Source organism: Lutjanus erythropterus, chromosome 2, assembly GCF_056507025.1.
Source record: "Lutjanus erythropterus isolate fLutEry1 chromosome 2, fLutEry1.hap2, whole genome shotgun sequence".
Classification (NCBI taxonomy): domain Eukaryota; kingdom Metazoa; phylum Chordata; class Actinopteri; order Lutjaniformes; family Lutjanidae; genus Lutjanus; species Lutjanus erythropterus.
Genome location: NC_139318.1, coordinates 17,965,343 through 17,986,929, shown reverse-complemented (window position 1 = coordinate 17,986,929; position 21,587 = coordinate 17,965,343). Strand labels below are relative to the sequence as shown.

The following is a 21,587-nucleotide window of genomic DNA, read 5'->3' as shown; positions in this document are numbered from 1 at the left end:
AGCCTGTCAGTGTTTGTGTGTGGGTGTGCGAGTGTGTGTGTGTGTGTGTGTGTGTGTGTGTGTGTGTGTGTGTGTGTGTGTGTGTGTGTGTGTGTGCGTATGTGTGTGTGTGTGTGTGTGAAAGGTTTATTTTGGCTGTGGTTGTACAAAGTAGAAAATAAGTATTGACCCAACTCTCTCACAGGTGATGGGTGTGTTTGACAGGTTTGAGTATCTTTATGTCAGCACTTGGATTAAAGGTTTCTCATGTGTTTGTGTGCATCTGTGTGTGTGTGTGTGTGTGTGTGTGTGTGTGTGTGTGTGTGTGTGTGTGTGTGTGTGTGTGTGCGTGCAAGTGTGTGTGTGCGCACCACTGAAAGGAAGCTGGGAGTTGAGCCATACCATGCAAGTTGTGCCGTATGCTATACTATAGATGATTAATTAAATAAGTTGAAATCCTATTTATTATACAATCTATGGTTGAAGCATTGATGTTCCCCTTGCCTCCTCCTCCCCAGTGGATACTCAGGCAGGCTTCAGAAACACAGCAGGAGTGCAAGACAAGTGCAACATTGTAATTTGAAAATAACAAGTGATGACGAGTACTTAACTGGAAGCTGATCGGCTGTTTGCAGTGTCAGTTGTCTGTCAATGTACAGCTAAGCATGTTATCTAGGTCAATTGACTGTTACAAACATCTGCTCTTTCTGCAAGGTTATTAATGATTTCTTACGACTCATGCACAGAGAACTACTCATTCTGTTAACATTCTGCTTTAATTTGAAATCTAATCAAGGAGAAACAGGCAAACAAAAACAGTTCTTGTGGCCCACAATGGAAATTTCAGAGAAGGGCAAAGCAGCTGTAGCATTGTTGTAGCGAGTATTTCAACTTAGCATGTTTCCTTAATTTCAGATGACATATTATGGTCATTTCATGATTTATTACAGTAAATATATCACATATTTCTCCTTTAAAGCTACTACAAAAAATATGTTGTACAATCATATGGTTGTGTTTTCTCCACCATAACCACAAAATATAATGTAAAAATTAATTTGTCTAATGATCTACTCATGGTAGCTTTGCCTGGGAAATTGTAAACACAGGCTCATTTCCTCTGATTTCAAGGAAGGCATTAAAAACAACCATATGGAAACAGCTAATTGTCTTGCTGATGGGCTTGTTTGCTTATGTAAATCTAATAAATGCTTCAGTATCAAACTGAGATAATTATTTTATTATGTTATTTCATAACCAGTTAAAAACTTGTTGTCGTAGGTTTAAGTGAGAGAAAGGGAGAGGTTTTTGCTGCTTTCACATGCTGATAGAACTGAAGTAGATTGTATGTAAGAAACCTAGACAGCATATAACCCCCCCACTGCCTCTCCATTCTCACCTTTTCCTATTTCTCACCTGTCCTCCTTGTTCGGTCTCACCTCCGACTCTCACTTTTGTCTGCTTAACTGTCTAACACATTCATTGTTCTCAGCTTGACTTCTCCATAGTTAAAAATGTGACAGATACTTACAAACCCCAAAAAGACCTGAAACCTGAAGCATAATTCACTGCTAAGATTAAAAAGAAAGATGTGCTTGGTGTATATATTTTTTCCTGCATTGCTTCAACGTTAGAGGAGATTGAAAGAAGCTGGGAATCTGATTCAAGAGCTCCATCACTATGAAATCTCTCTTCTTAGCAGGTGGGCTTCCCTCTCTTCTTTGCATTTTCCAGCGACCTTGCATCCCCCAGCAACAACACAGCTGGAGGCTTAAAGAAAAAGTCTCTCCCCCTCCCTCTTTCCCCATTCCACCTTAAAACGCTCCACTTTGAGTAGTTTGGGAGGTGCCTTATTTCCCAGAGGAGAAGCTAGACACACTCACTCAGAAATACACATTAACACACATACACTGTGACACTCTCTCACACACACACATATATATAGCGAGTACCCCTCCAGCCTATTTTTCCTTGTGCACTCCTGGCTCCTCAGCAGGTAGGCTGTGCGTTAGTGTTGGGGTGAAGAGGAGGTGAGGGCGGTGTGGAGGCAACACCTGCCAGAGAACTGAGCTGCTCCCCACATTGCCTCAGGCTGCCTGTCACAAGCACTCACATTAGCCATTTACTCCTGTCTCAGCACCAGCTGCCACCACAGGGACTGGTTGTGTGTGTGTATATATATATGCATCTGTATGTATCTGTGCACGTGCATACCTGTACATTAAACAGACTCTGAGTCTATTTACATCAGAGGAATGTGTGCCTGTGTGTTGTAGGGATATATCCACCCGCAGTGTTCATCCACAGTTGAATCAATACAATATTCTTTTAGTGTCTTGCATATTATATTTGTACTGTGGTATTTATATTTTTGTTTAGTACAAAATTCAGTTTCCTCTCATGGCAACTGATAGCATTCGAGGGTATTCCAGAATTTTTAAATCTGGGCCCTATGTTTTTACATATTTTGGGGTCTAAATGACTGATAGGTACAAAAAAACTTTGGGTTTGGCTCAGTAGCTTACCTCAGCCAGTAGCCGCAAAACAAACTGCAGTGGCTGCAATATAGTCTACTGCCCCAAAATGAAAATTTCTGGCGATATGACAAGCTGTGAAGATGACTGATGATAATTATTAAATAATAATAATAATTATGCACACACCACTCGAGTACGTCTGCAGTTTGTTTTTTGAAGTGTCCAAAATGGATGGTAAAGTTGCTATTTGCAGTGATTGCTCAGTGCTGGTCATGTGAGGAGGAGACAAATAACATTCCTTCAACAATACAAATTTAATTGTCCATCTCAAGAGCAGTCATTTTGATCATCGCAATGAATTAGTGAAGCGCAAAGAAAGACATTCCTCCATTTCATATTTGCTGCACTGTCCATGTTCATTACTCACCAACCATACCAATCTGCTCTGTATTAATAGTATAGCTGATGGAGAAGTGGTGTGGTTTCAGAGAAAAAGTAGTGCCACTGAAGTCAGGATTAAGTTGTGAACACTGGCTGTGACTGATAAGCGTTAATAATTGCAGACAATCCTGATACCTTCACTCCACATTTTTAATTAAGTTTGAACAGCTGATATTAAACACAAACCTAGAAATGTGGAAACCTGTGTGCTCCACAGTGTTTTATTTGAATTTTGTGTGCCAACTGTTTCCAGATTCACCGATTATCTCATTATGATGTCCAGCTTGTCACCCCACTGACAAAAGTCCTCTTAAAAAGCGTATACAACTTGCCGTTTTCAATGTGTCACCTTACCGTGTTCTTAGACCACATTTAGGTCTTAACAGTTGCACCTTGAGTGAAGACACACTGAAGAGACGACATGTTACATTAACACCTAGTCTCTTCTTTCCTTCTTTCTTTCATTAGCACCTCCTGTGTTTGTTTTCTTCCCCCGACTATTCTCTCCGCCTCAGAGGTGTCATTCGTGCTGCAAATAAATGCTATTAGTATGCACAGGCATTCAGTGCTGACACACACACAAGCACACACATGCACACACAGATAATAACAAGCATCTGTTTTAAGTTATTGAATTTCAGAAGCTTCCCAGTTTCCCAGTCTGTACTACCTGTTTGGGGGTTGTGGGTGAATGTTTGTAACCTGTCAGTTGGTTTGCTGTTAGTCCTGTACATTAAAAGCTAGCTAAAGCAAAGAGGGAAGTTTAAATAACAAAAATGACAAAATTCTAAAGAAAAAGTAAACATATCAGATATTACAGGTAAGCAGTTTACAGTTGTCAGAGTATTAAAGACCGAAGAATTCTTATTAAAAGTGTGTGTTGTAGTGTAGTATATCTGTAGGATAGCTGTTATATTGTACATTAGTATAATTGGATTTCAAATGTCTCTGAATCAGTTCAAGTCACCTATATTCCCCTCACCGCTGTTCAGTTCTACTCCATCTGGAAGTTTATTAATCCTGAAGGCAATTTTCATATCAATTTCAGTGTGGAGAATAGGTTACTTTTCATGCATCATAGTATTGTGCTCCTTGTTCTTTTGTTCAAACCCAGGAGGGACATTTCCTTGACTCCCGCAAACTCATCATTGAAGTAACACATTTTTGGGACCAACGTGACACTTAGCTTTTTGTCTGACAAACAATGCAAATGGCAAAAAGCCAAATCAGTTTAGCTGAGATTTTATTATAGTGAAGCCATGCAACAGCAGGCTGTGGCAGATTTTAGGTAAAAATAAATTGACATTTTATTCAACTAGAAATAACAGTATCTTGATCTGAGAATTTTCTCGGTTTTACAGTTTGAACTGAAATGTGTTAGAAGAGGTGATGCGCCCATTTGGTCACTCCTGATGTCCCTGTTTTCTCACACCTCCTCTTTCCTTTAACAACCCAGCCAGATTGTTGTGTGGGCAGTTAAACAGCACATCAGGTAGTTTTGTTAAATTACATATATTATTTGAAGGACCAGTAAGTCTTTGAAGGCCATAGGCCATAGGTCTTAACAGTTGCACCTTGAGTGCAATTAGAGCCAGGGTTTGCTTTGTCTGTTCTTGGCTGCTATAAAAACATGGAGCCCCACCATCTGTAGATATACAGTAAACGACTCATTCTAAGGTAACAAAAACACAACTAGTGTTTTTTTCATGTGATCATACAGTAAGAAAAGAGTGTTGAATATTAGATTCAATTCCTAATATATTCTGCCAATAAAGTCCCATAATTCCTATTGGATCTTTTATTTTTATCATTTCATTTGTTGGGGTGGAGAAATATGTAATGGAAAGGAGAAATATGTAATATATTCACTGTAATAAATCATAAAATGAGTCACTGAATTTGAACTCCAGAGTGTATATTTTCGTAGCACTGAACTTTTTCAGGATAATTGCCTATCTTTACATTGACAGACAGCTGACAGTTATAAACAGCAGATTATCATAGTGTAGGACTCACCATCGCTTGTTATGGTCATATTACAATGTTATGCTCATCTTGTGCTCTGCAGTGTTCCTGTTCCTCTATTAAATACACCTACAAAATACAGTCTATGACTCCAACGTGATATTCGGACTGTAGTACTCATTTTTGGACATGCAGTTGTTACATATTGCTTCTTTAATTCTCTTGTGGTGTAGTCAGACCCACCCTCTTACCCCTTTTACCACATCACATTAACCACATATTACCAGTGTCTGCATATTTTGGGTTACTGGTTGGTATGTCTGGTACTTAGAAGAGTCTGTGACCATGTATGCTGGAAACAGGATGTAGCCCTGTATTTAGCCACTAGATGGCAGTGTTGAAACATGTTTGGTTTGCCAGGGGACATAAAGCAGGATGGATGCGTGCTCTGCACAGCAACATGTGCTCATGGGCAACATGTTCTCACAGCATTTATTCCTCCTTCTCTGTCTGTCATCTTTTTATCTTTCTCTTCTCAACCCCTCAGTCCCTGTCCTTAGTGTGTGCATAAGAGAGAGAGAGTGTGTGTGTGTGTGTGTGTGTGTGTGTGTGTGTGTGTGTCTGTGCGTGTGTGCGTGCTTGTGTGTGCATGAATGATGACTCAGAGTGAAGCATTTGACACTGTCTAAAAAGAAAGATGATGAAAACCAGGGTGAAAAGCCCAACATTCATTAAAGTCAGACCTGAGATGACAAACACTCAGACCACAGCGGATGATGCCACACATTTTAACAGTATTGCCCTGCTGCTGTGTAGAAGCACGAGGAAATGACACTTGACAAGGGTGGAAAATGTGTTTTGCACTGAATATGCAGCCTTTCAGTTACAAGATGTTCTCGCTAACCAGCAGGCCCCCCTGCTGTTTAAGTCTTAAAGACATTTGTCTATGATCACAGAATATAATTTGCTGCAATGAATTTGTGCACTGTTGTTTCAGCTAATTCCTTTACTGTTATTGATTTCTTTAGACATTATGTTTTTTAAATGAGTGTCTCTTTTATCTCCATTATTATATATAGTGTCAGTAATCCTAGATATTATTTAATCATGTTTAAAGACTTAATCACACATATAATCTATGATTTGAAGGCAAATGCAATGTTATTACCCACCATCTCATCCCTCCTCTCTGAACTAGCCTGTGGTTACATCAATCTGTCAATTCATATCACTTCAGCTGCTTTGAGTGTTTGCTTTCTAGCACCAGATGGACATGTTGGTTGAGCTGTATTCAGCCAATCCCAAAATAATCCCTGGATGGATTTTATTTTTCCCTTGACCAAAGATGACAGGATATATCTAAAATAAGAACCACGAAACCATTGTTTCTCAGCAGATGATAGCACGTTATTGTTGAACAGATTACGAAGCAATCGCACAGTAGCAATACAACAATATATTGATCATCCAGTAGTAATTTGTTACAAGAATAAACAGAGTACACATGCATGCACCTGCATTTAAGTCAGTCTGGCATTTGAACACACATGTACACACACTGAACATTTATTTTTTGCTTTGTGCACTAGCGTCCTCATTTTTTTTCCCATGACCCACCCATGAGACAGGACTGAAGAGTCATTTTCACCAATATATGGTAGAAGTCAGCGGCCAGGGCAGCAAGCACATGGAGGCATTAGGCCAGAAAGCTCAGAGAAAGAGAGACACGGACAGGGTCGAGCTACGGGAGCTGAAAGGCGGAGAGAAGAGACTTGGAGCGTGGTATAGTAATAGATTCAGATGTCTGACTCCGACAGCCAGCCGGCTAGATAGCCAACATTGCTTGTTAGCCAAAGACAGAGGGTAGGAGAGGGAGAGGAAGAGAGGAGGAAGATGGATCAATGAAAAAGAAAAAGAATGAATTGAAAAACAAGCTGAGATATGACAGTGGAGGCAGAGAGGTTTACATTGAGACTGAGTGGGTGAGCATTAGCCTTCACCATAGCAATGGCTTTTGAGTGCATACTGTGAGGGTACACATATGGGCATACACACAGATATGAACTCAAAATTTCATCCTCATAGAAACTGACAATGTAAAGCACAACAGTGATTCAGACACACATTCACACACAGCTAAACCACTTGTTATCAGCCAGTGTAATCACAGACTTGACATCTTTTCTGCATGTTAAAGCAGCTAAGCCCTTTGTGCACACTTGCACTCACTCACACACACATACACACATACATGTACAGCACTCCCCCGTCGTCTCGAGCGGTGGTAATTGCTGACGAGCAGAGCGCGCAATGGCTGAGGAGATTTTGATCGGTGCACAGCGGTATGGGGGGGTGGGGTGGGGGGGGAGCACAAATCCTGTCGGTTCAAAGGACAAATGTGTAGGAGTAGAATACGTCTCCCATCAGAGAGTAGTCCTGATGTAATGAGACAGCTGGACAAGACTTATTATCCAGTGGAAAAGTAATGTTTCCCAGATGCTTGTTCAGATAGGGGAATAATAATTTATGTTGGAACAATCGAAGTATGAGTCAGAGGTTTTTGAATTTAAGATTAATCTCAATTTAGATTTTTCATCCTCTGAGCAATTAGGTTTGTTCTGTTTAAGTTAAATGTATCACAGTCAAAAATAAAGACAGTGGACAGTCTTATGTCACTCACCATATGTCTGTTCTTATGATACTGAGTTTGATTTGTGTGACAGTTTATTGTAGGATTAGGAATTTCAAACATCTGATCTGGTTTCCACATGTGGAATCATGTCTCTTGTTCACCAAGTGACATATGTATTTGTAGGGAAAGCATCTTAATCTAAAAATGTGACATATATAACAAACATGTTTTACTGTTGCCTAGGTCGTGTTGGACGACTCAAATATGTGAGGCTTTGTGCCTGTGCTTGCTCTATATAATGTTGTACTACTTCATCTTACATAGTGCGCTGATGGAAAGTTAAATCTTTGGTATATAAGCCGGTGAAAGTCATAATTTACTTAACACATCACAAACTATGCACACATTCATTCTGCATATTGCTATGTTAGAAAATTGGTAGTGATTTTTTCCTTTCACTCTGAAGATTTAAAGAGGTAGTGCACACTTAAACTTGTTTTTTGAGCTTGAAACTAAATTATATTACTGTACTGTGATAAAACATATCAATGCTGGTGTTGCAAGATCAATGCTGACATAGAGTCGACCGTTGGGGGTTCCTCTACATCAGTGTTTCCTAAACTTTTTTCTTGGGGACCCGCTTTTTAAAAATAACAAAACATTGTGACCCAGTTCACATAAATGAACAATTCTGACCATTTTTGCTGCCATTACCTTATATTATTTTTACATGCGTTACTGAAAACATGTATTGTTTTATTTCTTCTAATCTAGAAAACAATATGGGACATTTCATGAATGAGACGAGAAAACGCATTTAGACAAATACACATACTATGCAACCATTAGGCCACATCCCCTACAGCGGTTGTCTTGCACCCCGCCCCGTGCCACAGTCCTTTATCCCACCACAGCATTTTTCAAAATTATGCAGTGGATGGATTAGGCTCAGACCTGGGGGTGCAGGTACACTTTAAAGATTTCAGTCTATAAAAGAAAGTTCAAGGCCAAGTGCAGTCGAGTGAAACTGTACAAGTGGTGAGGATGAGAAAACTTTCTTGACATGTTTCTGTTGGTGGGTTAAAACAGCTAGACCGAATCAGTGCCCAGTCAGACCAAACTGTTCCAATCTATCATCGATAAGATGTTTCCAAGGAAGAAAGGTTGGGTCTCTGGGTTTAGAAAGTTTAGCTTATAAAAGCTTAGAATCTTTAACTTTATTATTCTAGTCGTAATGTGATGAAATTGGAGCAAATGAGAATATAGAAAATGCCTGTAGTTATTGTTTCTCTCTCTCACACTACTATACTTCTTTTTCTTATCTTTTCTCTTTTCCTCAGTTTTTCATTCTCATCCTCTTATTCACCTGACATCTCTCTCTTTCCTCAATGTCTCTCTGATTTTTTCTGTCTCTGTGACAGTCTGTGGTGGGAATGCAGGCTGATGATGAAGTGTTAATTCATTTAGCTTCCCCCAGCTATGTGATGAGAACACACATTTAATGAGCAAACAGCTAGACTAACCAATTCATGCCTTTGGTATTTCTACTGTGCTGTATGCATGTGTGAGTTCATGTGTGTTTTCTGTGGGTAGATGCAGGTGTGTGTATCTCACCCACAGGTGTTAGTGTGATTATTTATGCATAAGTATTTAAAATGATGTCCTGTTTTTTTGATAGAGACTGTGCATTTTGAGTGTGTGTTAATAAGTCTCTAACACGGATGCAGAGACCTGAAAAAGCCTCTGAAAAAGTCTTTGTTTTTCTGTTGGTGAGAAGCTGGCAAAAACTTAACCAACATCTAACTGCTAGTGATTGAGATGAAAGCCTGAAACAGAGGTACAAAATTACATGAGTACAGAACATAACCCTCTTTTACACAGCTAGGTCAAGGAAGGAAAGTTGCGTCATCCTTCCATTTGGCTGTTGTGTATAAAACATATAAACGCAGAATTGTGGTACATTATTGTTCTGTCTTTAAACCGGCAGTGGAGGTTGTAACAGAGCTGAATTGATGTCTGCGTAAAAAGACTGAGCCAGCAGGGTGGGACAGGGGTGTGAAGTTTGGATGACATGTTATGTCATGGGGGATTTAAAAAGCAGCTAGCAGCAGTTAGCAGCAAACTCATAGAAGAGCAACAGCAAGTGAAGATGTCTGCAAGCTGGGGGGACCAAAAAGTCTGGAAGCTCCTTACAACTTGCTCACACTACATGCTTGAGCAGCTCTTGACGGCACCGTCACTTAACTGCTGTGGTGTCCTCACAGGCTGCGTTTTTGCTGCTGAAAGCCCTGTCTTTCTACATGGAGTTTTCAAAAGAGGTTGTAAGAGAAGAAGAGCGCAGTTTTCTGACGGCGATCAGTTATTTTGTCCTTCATTCAGAGAGCAAGGGAGAGACAAAGGGAGGGATGGATAGAGGGAGAAGATCAAAAAGAAAGGAAAAAAACACTGCCCTGCATCCGTTTTTTCATGTCTGTGACATGTTGCACAGATGTAGACAATGAAAATGTTGTGAGAGGTGTGCTGTTGATATAATGCCGATATTACTGTCAACACATCATTTTTAATGTAACAGTGCACGTCATGCAGCTAAAATAGCCAAGGTTCTGAATCTATAGATGAAGTGTGGCTGCAGCTGCACCTGACACACGCGTGAGCAGTGCTCTAATCTGTTAATATGGGTGCCAAAATAAAAACCAGCAGGGAATGCCAGGCACTGCTCAAGCATCCAGCCGTTACATTCTGAGCAGAGGATGAGATCAACCAACATATAAGGACAGTAAATGCGTTGTTGGAAAGCAGTGTTGCTGCCTAATATGCATTTTATACACTGCTGAAGAACCAACATTACTCTGGCTTTTTTTTTTTTTTTTTTTTTTTACAAAATAAACAGCTCCAGCATAATGCTGCTGCAGTGTGAGTTTAGATAGCATGCTGGTATTCTGGAAGCCAAAAAGGAGTGACTGGCATGATGTGTAAGGGGCAGTGCCTACCAAAGTATTTTTCCCAGATGAAAACTAATTTTCCAGATTGTTTGTGCTCAACAAATAATGAATGTTAAAATGTCAGCACTATGTAATGCAGCCTTCTTGCACTGGCCCTTGAGGGGGCGCAGAAGCACGTAGTGAGACAGGACCAATACGCCAGTCTATGCGTGTTCATGCGATTTTGTGGGCAAGGAAATTTCAATCAGGAGAGACTAAGAGTAAAAGAAAATAGTTTATTGACATGTGCATGAGATATGAAACATGAAAAGTTTTTGGCAGTTAGACCCCATCGTGGTGAAAACAATATGCACATATATAAATGGGGGTGATGAAGCTGCAGTGAAGAGAACCCCCTGGGGTCTAGACACTGGTGGTGGTGGTGATGATGAGGTGCAAAGCAGAGACTGGTGAGGTGAGAGTCTCCGGACTCCTGCTGCCTGGAGGAGAGGGCGTCGGGGAGGATCGAGGTGAACATCTTCTGGCTGCCTGGGTCCAATGACTGGAGGAGAGAGGGGTGGAGGAGAGACGCGTGACTGACTGAATGACAACTGATGGAGCAAAGACAGGCGCGATTTAAAGTTTGGCAGCAGCAAATTGACTGGCTACCGAGACCATGGCAAAATCTGATTGGATAGTAAAGAGGAAGGTGAACGCCCACAATCAGCTGATTAGAGGAAATAGGAGGAGTGAGACGGAGTAAAGGAAAGTTGTGAATGAAGGCAACGTAAAAGAAAGTCTTCCTGATTGAACTTACGCTGAGCTTCATATCTTGGCTAATACCATTGTTTGGTTCAAGAGCTGAATTTGGACAAAGCCAGCTTCAAGGAGTCTGAGCAGGACACAGGTTGTGGTAGCTTTATTTGCTCAACCCCTCTTCCACTGTGATTGGACGACTGGCTAAAAGATGACAGTGACGAGCGCATCGTTTTACCCAAAATTGAATACTTTAATTTTCACTGACCAGAAAAAAATGCCAAATGCTCAGCGCAGAACAGATGCTCAGCATCTCATTGCTGGTGTTTGTAGCACAGTGTAAATACGTGGCGTTTCCATTGGAAACAATTAAACATTTTGCTGGACACAGCCCCTGATTAACTTGCTGCTGACATTGTTCACTTCAAACCAGTATCCTCGGCTCGCATGGAGCTCCTATATATACTTGCCATCTTCAACACTTCCCATACATACTGAATTACCATATTCACTTATTATTATAAGATATTAACTGGAGCAGATCAAATATTATTTTTTTCCCCAAATCTTGATTTTGTTTTTATTTTGCAAAACAAAAGACAGTCATATGTCACACAGGGGTGTTTGTACATCATTTGATCCCATACACCAGAAAAAGTAGTCAAACTAATAGCACACGTGCTGATTCAGTGAGCAAATGGAATAAAACTGATGACTTGTGGATGGATGTCCAACCATGATGGTATGAGTCTGTGGGTTTATACAGAAAACAGTGAGTGTGGTTGTTTTGATGTACATTGTTCATCTTCAGTGTGTGTTTGTTGTGTCTTCTTCTGTCCATATGTGTGTGAGAGAAAGCAGGCAATGTTAAATTCTCGACACCGTGTGTTAAGGAAACACACCATTTTTTGTAAGTTAATGTCAAACCATTCAAAACAGATTTCCAGTCACATTTTGTTTAAGTTGTTGGTTATGATAACAAAGGATGAGGAATAATAAATGGATTGGATTGGAAAGATTGTAGATAACTGAGTGATTTTGAGTTGCTGAGTTATTACACAAATTGGGATTTTTACCTCCCCAGAGTATATGATGAAGCATCACACTGTCCTCTGTTTATGTTAAAAAGAAAAATGTATTATGTACATTATTAAAACATCAGCATTTTAAAGCGAAACAGAAACATACTTGAGATTATTAAATGCCATGTTGTGTGTGCATGCATGTGTCTGAACATGCTTTGCTGTGGATCGTTCAGTGTGCCTTTGAGGGCAAATCCACACAAGCTAAGCATGTGCATCGACCAAAAAGGAACTGGGGGGAAAGCACTCAGCTGTACCAGTGGCATTTACTACTGGCACACATGATCAATGTGTGTACTGTACTTATTCCCATAGAGATATGCCAGGAAGAAAGCTGTCAGTGAATTAGCTTGTATTCTCTACCCTCTGCCTGTATTTTTGTCCTTCTTTCGCTTTCTCTCTAATTAAAAAGCCAAATCAGGAGTTAAACTGCACAAACTGTGTCTGCCAGTGACATTCTACAGCCTAATCCTCATTTTAGCCCTCTTTCCTCATCCCTCTCTCTCTCTCTCTCTCTCTTTCTCTCTCCTCTTCTGACTCCAAGTAGAAAACCACACCAAAATCTTTTCTCCCCAAACACATAGATTTATTCAAATGAAGCATTTGCATAATTCAGCATTTACATAATTGATTTCCAAGGAAGCGTTTCTCACCATGTGAGGTGATGTTTGAGACCAAAAGGTCTCCTCATCCTGTCACATTTCTGTCACTTTTTCTGTGTCACTCCTACACACACACACACACACACACACACACACACACACACCACACACACCACACACACACACACACACACACACACACACACACACACACAGTTGCCAGACTGGTGAGGTTTCAAGTCTAAATCAAGCGTGAAGCGTTGCCAAGCTGGTGCATCTGGTGACCCTTGTGGTACAACCACAGCAAACATGATTCAGCTGAGCATAGATAATCAAATGCCTTGAGATCCATTAAATCTATGTGTTTTTCTAGAAACAGCATTAATTTCACCATGCTGGTAAATGATTTGTCCCTTTTCACCTATAAAAGAGTTTTGCAGATTCAGACGTGTTCTGGTTCAGGTAGTGACATGCCCATTTGTCATCATGAAATAATGCAACTTATCTTGATGTTATTCATTTTTTGTTGTTTTTTTTTTTTACAGGGGAAGCAGGGTCCATCTCTACTGATGGGTACAATTCACATTCTATGACTGTGTGCCTATAAAGCTTTTAGACCAGGATACAACTGATATATTTGATGCACATGAAAAGTGTAATACTTGTACAAGAACGAAACAAGACGGTTTTAAAGAGAGGTTAAAAGACCTGGCTCCTTTCTTAACTCTGCACAGCTGACTCTGGCAGGAAATGGGTGTGACTGGCAGATTGTCAGTTTAGAAGAGTTACAGAGGTGATCGGAGCTAGTCAACCACCTGACAAGCATTTCTAAAAAAGCATACTGGTTGCTTTAGAAGGAGGGAAGACAGCAGCACCATATTGCACCATCACTGTGTAATTTCAGATCTATCCTTGGTATAATGTAAATTATTAGAGTTGTGGTCTGTGCATTACTAAAATAAAAGTGGCTATACCATGAAGATAAGTTACAACACAACTCTAAATAACAGCTGAATAGTTACACATGTCCAAATGTCTGCTGTTTTACCATATTAATGTTTTACTATGAATGAGGCAAATGGAGGGTGGTTGAGTGGTGATTGTTATTGTTAGTATAATTGATAATTAGGGATGCGCGCAATTAGTCGACTATACGATTAAACGTCCCCACCCTCACTAGTTTAGGTTTGATTCCCAGAAATACTAGTTGTTCAAACTATTTATCAATATTTCATTCATGCACGATACCAGTTATTTGTTGCCTCTAAGATTTTATGCAACCGCCTGCCACTAGTCAGGGCTGCAGCACTGTCAGACAGCAGCCCCTCTTGCCCAGCACGTATGTCCCGATCGCCTACGCAACCCAGATGTTTATATCAGCAAAGTTGATATAATTATATATTAGCATTTTATCACCATATTATCAGCATTTCAGTGGCATTTAAAGTACGATTTAGTGATTGTTGACTGTAATTAATGGCGTCAAATGGCTCTTTATACACGCAGTATTTTTTTCGGACAGTTTAACATTATAAACCAATTCTGCTTAAAGTACGATTTGGTGATTGTAGACTGTGATTAACGGCTTCAAATTCTTTAACATTAATTATTAAATTAATTAATTAATTAATACATTCTGCTAAATTTTAACTGCTTTCTGAGTGTTTTCTTAGTGTTAGACTAGTCGACTAGTCTAAATTAAATTTTACGTTTAATCGACAGGGAAATTGGTCACCAGGAACATCCCTGTTGATAATAGTGGGCTACTACGTCCACTGTCCACAATTATACAAGTTTCATGTGTAATTTTATTGGCAGTGTAGCATGAGAGACACACTTTGTTGTTCTGCAGAGTTTTCTGTAGAAATATGCTTAAACTGAAGAGCTGAACTACTTTCAAGATGTCCTGATAAGTGATTTTTAAAGACACCTACAAGCCGATTAGTCTGTGGTCTTCTTTATGTTGACTGAGGGATCACATTTAACTTGATTGATAACACATTAATACTACATTTACGAGCTTTATCTTGGTGAAAATCTTGGGGAATATATGAGCCGTAGTCTATTTGGAATGTTTTCCTGGCCGTGTTTTTGCTAGCTCAGTTGATCCAGACTCTTAATGTCCAGACTGAGGCTGCTGACTGCTGGTCACCAGGGAGCTCAGAGCCGCGAAAAAACAATGATGTACCTGAAATGCCATTGTCCGATATGGCCCATGGACCGCACCAAACTGCTTGGGTGTGTGTTTGTCTGCATCTGGATCACAACAAGCCCCTTCTCTTCTAAAGTCTATCATCTATGGAAATGGGACCTCCACAGTCCTGTGAGCACTCTGTGGGGGTCCACACACACGCGTGCTCACACACTCACACTTAGACAGATATTCAGTTTAGGGCCTGCCACTGAAGAGCAGGGAGGTTAAACAGATGGCATCGGGTGTAACCGTTACACAGATTACCCAACACACACACACACACTCATTCTGCAGAAACTGGGTTTGTGAGTTCACCTCATTTAACTGAATGGTATTTTTATGAGGCATGGCAACATTAAAGCCACCCACCGCTCTAATCTGTCCCTTTCTATTCTGTGTCTACTGTCTAATGCTGCACTGGGAGCACTTGGTTTGAGTGGGCAGGGCTAGATGCACCCAAATATGGTGTCCTTTGTGTCTGTGTTATATACTTTAACTGAACATTATTTAACCTGGTCTTAGAAGTGTTGTAACAAAGTAGTCTCACATAATGCTGTCACACTGTATAATATTTTATGGCTGCATTCACTGATACATTCAGATCAATAAATTCTCATTATCACACAGATAGTAAGCTGCTAGCTCTCAGTTGTTACTAGCAAAGTCCCGCTAAGAGCTGTTGCAAAATAGACAATAAATTCACATCTGTTTAACATAATTGCCTTTTAATGTGCAATGTGAAAATGAACATCTATACCTGAATTAAACATACACATTGAAATAAACACATTTTATTGTTAACATTACTTTGGTTTTCATTCTGTTTCTGTATATTTATGAAACCAATACTTTAACTTGAAGATTTGAAAACAAAATGCATTTGTTTGATGTGAGGCCCTTAGCAAAGGCATAGTCAGTAGGTCCCAAAACTAGAACCAGCCACCAGCCAAGTGCTGGTATAATATGTAATTAGCAGGTAGATTTGCTGCACTCAACACCCAAACAACAAATCTGATCATTCACTGTCCATTTGGCTAGCGAACAAAAAAAGTTTTCACTCTGAAGCACAAAAGCAGCAGCTGTCTTCAGACTGGCATGTATTCGTATCAAGGTTTGTAGTAGGCAACTGGGCTTGATAGAGTTCTGCTGAACTGAAGAAGCCTCTTGGATGAGAGGTGAAACGTCTTCAAGAACTCTATCAAGTCCAGTTGCCTACTACAAACCTTGATACGAATACCATGACCTGGATGACTTGAGAATATTCATAGACATCCTTATAGAAGGTAATAGCTCAGTGATTTTTCATCTGTAGCAGCAAAGTGACCAATGCAACAAGAGCTACTAAAGAAAAAATGTCCAAATTCTCTGATTTCAAGTTATTCTAATTATATCTTACTTTCTATATAAATATCTTCTGGTTTCCTTAGTCCTCTATGACAGTAAACTAAATATCTTTAGATAAAACAAGATATTTGAGGAATTTACTTTGTGTTGCACCTCTAGATGCAACCAACACTACGTATATTGGCTGCTCATTGAAAGGCTCGGATACTGGCTACTGTTATGTGTTTAGTAGCATGTAGACATCTCAATTTTTTATTACCTGAATTTGCTGTGTCTAAAGTCAGGAAAATACACACAAACACATCTTCTTATCTGTCCTCTTCTCAAGATATGATTCACCATGTGTCAGTGAGTGCCAAACCAATCATACATTCAACAATTCTGTTTTCTGAGCAAGAACCAAGGAGCTTCTAATCAATTCAAGACAGTGAAGAGAAACAAGACAGATGGGTGGACAGGGCAGGGGGTGTGAATGGAAGGCCAACATGCAGTGAGGATTATATGTCAGAACCACATTTTGTGTATTGTTGGGAAATGATTTAGCAGCCTGTGCCACCATGATGACCAGTCTAGTGAGTAGAATGTCATATGTTATTTCACTACCTTGGCAAACTAGTAAGTTAGTTGGTCACAGAATGTGTGATGGGACATACTGTACTGGAGGCATTATGAGACTGTTGGAGGGCACAGTTACATCTCTCACAACAGCAGACATCTGGCAAATTGCAAATTAGGTTTTATAACCAACAAGTAGTCCTCAGCCTAACATGTGCAACTTGTACATAATGGTGTTGATTACTCTTTGACCGACTGTACTAACCTTGTTCTCTCCTTGTTCCAACTCATTTTGGCTTCATGTTCATTATCTGCCTCATTCATGGCTGTTTCTTTATTTATCTTTACTTCACCTCCCTTTTCATTTTATTATCTCTGCCAGGTGTTAGCCTGATTTAGACTTCTTGAAGAACTTGAAAAAACGTCTTTTATGTGTCCATGCCGGTGACAGCCGTGGCCACAGGCATCATGTTTTCAGGTTATCCCATTCTTGTGTACGTGATATCTCAAGAATGCCTTAAGGGAATTTCTTCAAACTTGGCACAGATGACCACCTGGATTGATAATGAACTGATAAGATTTTAGTGGTATAAGGTCAAGGTCAGTGTGACCTTAAGCCTGTACTGTTCTCGTGAAGGTGATATCTCAGGAAAACTTGGAGGGAATTTCTTTAAACTTGGTTCAAACATCCACTTGGACTCAAGGTTGAACTGATTACATTTTAGTGGTAAAAGACCAATGTCACAATTACCTCACCGAATGCATGCTCTGTGCTCCTCTGTAAAAATAGCCTCTAAGTGAAGACACTGGAATTTGTTCACTGGAATCATATATGTATAATGAGAACTTCCATTTTGTCAAAAAAAATACACTTAATTCCCTTCCAATCCAAGTTACTGGTCAATGCAGTGACGAGTTCCGTATTAAATTCCTTCGGAGTCTTACATACATTATAGTTGCAGTTTATAACCATGTCTCTCCAGACATGCAACTTGACTGATTGATGGAGACATACTCCTGCATGACAGCATGTATAATTCTATATTGTGACAATATTTTATACAACAGTTGTCAAATGACTTCTCACTCTTCTTAATTGGCCACTAGTGGTTACAGATGATCAACAACTGCTTCAGTTTGAAATCTTGGTTGAGCTAGGAATGATGTCATGTTAATGTGGGTGGAACTTTGCGAATCTCCGCTGGCTGCATCTGGCAGTTGTGGTGACACCGCACTAGGTGCTTCACCATCTGTTGCCTGAAGGGGATCTGCACTCTATTGAGTGCACTCTTCTAGTTATACCTGTCTTTTATTATTCTCTGTTTTGTCTCATTCTCCATCTCTTCCAACCCTGTGCCATCCTCACACCCTCTACCGCCTTACTAACCCCTATTCCCTCTCTCTCTCCTAGCCAGCAGATTTGGATGCCTGGGTAAGCAACACTGCCATTGCTGGTGCCTCTTTCTTTTTTTTTACTCAGTTTTTTCTTTTCCTTTCTCTTTCTCTGTCCCTCTCTCTCTTCTCTATTCAAATGTCATGTTTTCATTGTGCATTAAAGCGAGGCTGTGAGCGTGCATCCACCACCATTCCACACAACAACACTTTGGGAGGTATTCAGCTAGAAAATTACACATCATCTGTGCTGCTAGCAGAGGTGATTGTACACACAAACACACTTATACACACACACAGCCCTTAAGCATCAAACAGCCGCTGTAGAAAGAAAAAGTGCAGTGAGCACAGTATAGGGATTTGCAGATGGAGTCTTTGGGGAAGCATGTGCCTGTTAAGTTAGGATAAGATTAGATTGGATTACAATAAATGTAATGTCATTGTGTGTGTGTGTGTGTGTGTGTGTGTGTGTGTGTGTGTGTGTGTGTGTGTGTGTGTGTGTGTGTGTCAGCACGCCTGTATTCACTGTATCAGCAAAGAGCACATGAGATCAGTAGATCATCCGGAGAAGATGCTGTTGCTCCATCTGATCCGTATCACACTCACTAATGCACAACTCGGGTACAGCAATCAGTCACCATTACACCATGGCATAACACTGCATTTGTGTGTATGTGTTTGAGATAAATCCATGCTCCATTGCTGCCTTTTGCTGCCTCACTCCCAGCCAGCATCATTGTGTCCATGCACTATATCATGTTCATAAAGTTGTAGCACTGCTTAACTCATTACCCTTATTGGTTAGAAACAATGTATGTTTACATGTGTCACAGCACTGATCAATAGTCATTTTAATATGCAGGCACATACATGTCAACTTCTGCAGCCCAAATATGTGCATGCTGGAAAGATCTCAACCATCCTGTGTACACCAGGTGCATGTCCCCTTCATACATCTTAGCCATAATATGTGATTGTACAGCTGCCAAGGCCCCTTTTTCGATCCCCTCTCCACAGCATGACCAAACTTCTGACAGATGCATATAAACACTAAGATCTAAACCAAGCCGCAAGGTTTTTAGTTTTATCAGTTCAATTCCACTCACTGCCATTCAATTCAGTTTGAGGTAGTTCAAATGGGTCAATTTAATACAGTAGATGGTGGATTTTCTGAAAATATATTTGATATTTGGCTTTGGTATAAAGACATTGCACCATACTGTATCACAAAAGATAGCTCTCTGCAACTGTTCATGCAAAATGCAATATGTGATCATTGCTTCTTCGTTACAAGAGAAAATCATCATTGTACAATTACAGTTGAATAATCTAAAATAAGATAGATGGAAAACATTGAGCTGATGGCGTTAGTTTGCTTGTTAGTCACCTACACTGATGTCTTGAACATGCTTGCACTCGTCGTATGTTTGTTATCTGAGAATGAGCACTTGAAATCTACAGAGAGTGCAGGTCCTCTTCCACAGAGGCTGTCATGCTGCTCTATGCCATACTTCTGTAGTAGCTCAGATCAGACAAACCAAACGCTGCCATTTTTGCACTAAAAGCTAGAATTACGATTATTCAATTATCATAATAGTTTAATAGTTTAATTCTTTTTATCACTTGCTCTGTTAGATTTGCTAGTCCTACTTGGCACGTAACTTGCCCTGGGCAAGTGGGAAAACATTGTTGAGCCACTGGCTTGGAAGGAGAGTGTTAGGTGACATGTCACCACCATTTATATTTTAGATTGAACACATCTCCTTTTATAATGCCTCTTGTGTTATTTTGTTTTTTTTTACAGCTCTACAATAGCTTGTCATTATTGCATTTGTGTATGTTGTTCTATTATGTTATTTAAATTCATATTCATCATAAAGGAATCCTTCCATTCCACTTTATGAAATTGTGTAATGGTATTGACATACTGTGAAGCCTCTTGCTGCTAAATCAAGGTGGCCCCATTGCAAAATCAAGTTACATTTTCTGGTGAATCTCTCCTCAAGAGTGAATCCTTTATTTAACACCCCCAGTGCATGTACATTTCTGACTTCAAGCTGACCTGGCAACCTGTTTTCACAGTGTATCTTTTTGATGTCTGCCTCCTATCTTCCTCTGCTTGCATGCTGCTGCGGCCATGGCCCAAACTCTGGGTCTTCCTACAGCCAATCTGTCATCTTGCTGTCTGTCAAAGCTTGGCTCAGCGGACAGATTAAAGTGTTTCACCTCATCTTTACGCCAGCATCGCCATGTCAGCCCCTGCCGCCGCTGTGCCAGTCACATGCCACATGAGTAGTTTTGTAAGTTCTGTTACATTAGATGGATCTGCTATTGAATAGTCATTATTTTGTTTTACTTTGTGTTGATGTTCTTTTCATAGTATTATAGATTTCAATCCAGCGTCATAGATCTGTGACATATGCATAGATTAGTGGATGTAAGTGGTAGCACAACGAAAAATAATGTATTGAGAAACATGAACCTGCAATTTAATGCTATAACCACATCACTTGGGGAGGGTATAAAGTCATTTTTACCATCTTCTCCTAAAATGTCTGTACTGTCAGTTTGTTTTTAGAAGAAACTATTTTATGTTTTATTTGCCCACTGCTACAGAAAAGATTTACCTAATGTCACTTCTGGCTTTGTGGTTACGTTTCATGGGAATATGAAGTAGAGTTGATTGATACTTTGAATTCTATTTTATATCACATGTGAGATGTGTATTCTGAGTTTTGTATTTTAGGTTGTATTTTACAGTATATCAGAAAAGACTATCATAGTCATGTTTTACTGAGTCTGTTGGGCTGTGAAAAGCAACAGATTGCCTTGCTTCTTCTCCCCTCAGCTTTTAACTCTGGCTGGTGTCCTCTGTCCTGTGTGTGTGTCATGCTCATAAGCAAATGAAGTGAATGTGTTGTGTCGGCCCATTACCTTTAGCATCATTCTACCCACTTAGTAACTGTGTTGAATAGTGGAAATAGACAACTTTTCAGTCCAAGTGTTATTATTGTGCCGGTGAGGCAAAGACAACAGGTGTAGAAATCTGTTTTCTCATCAGTATGTGTTCCCCCTTCCCTTACTCTGCTACACCTAACCATAACCTGCCCCTCATCCACTGAGGGTATTGCTACGGAAAACAGTCTCTGACGGGTGAACACACTTGGACACAACACTGCATGATTGCTTTCCATTTCTTCAGAGTTGGAGCTTAACTCAAGAAATGATCAACACCACTTTGAAAATA

At 40.0% G+C, this 21,587-nt stretch overlaps 1 protein-coding gene across 1 annotated transcript in view; it reads left to right on the top strand.

Annotated features, from left to right (window-relative positions):
• Nucleotides 1–21,587, top strand: part of chchd6b (coiled-coil-helix-coiled-coil-helix domain containing 6b) — a 76,177-nt gene that overhangs the window by 6,960 nt on the left and 47,630 nt on the right. The window lies entirely within an intron of this gene.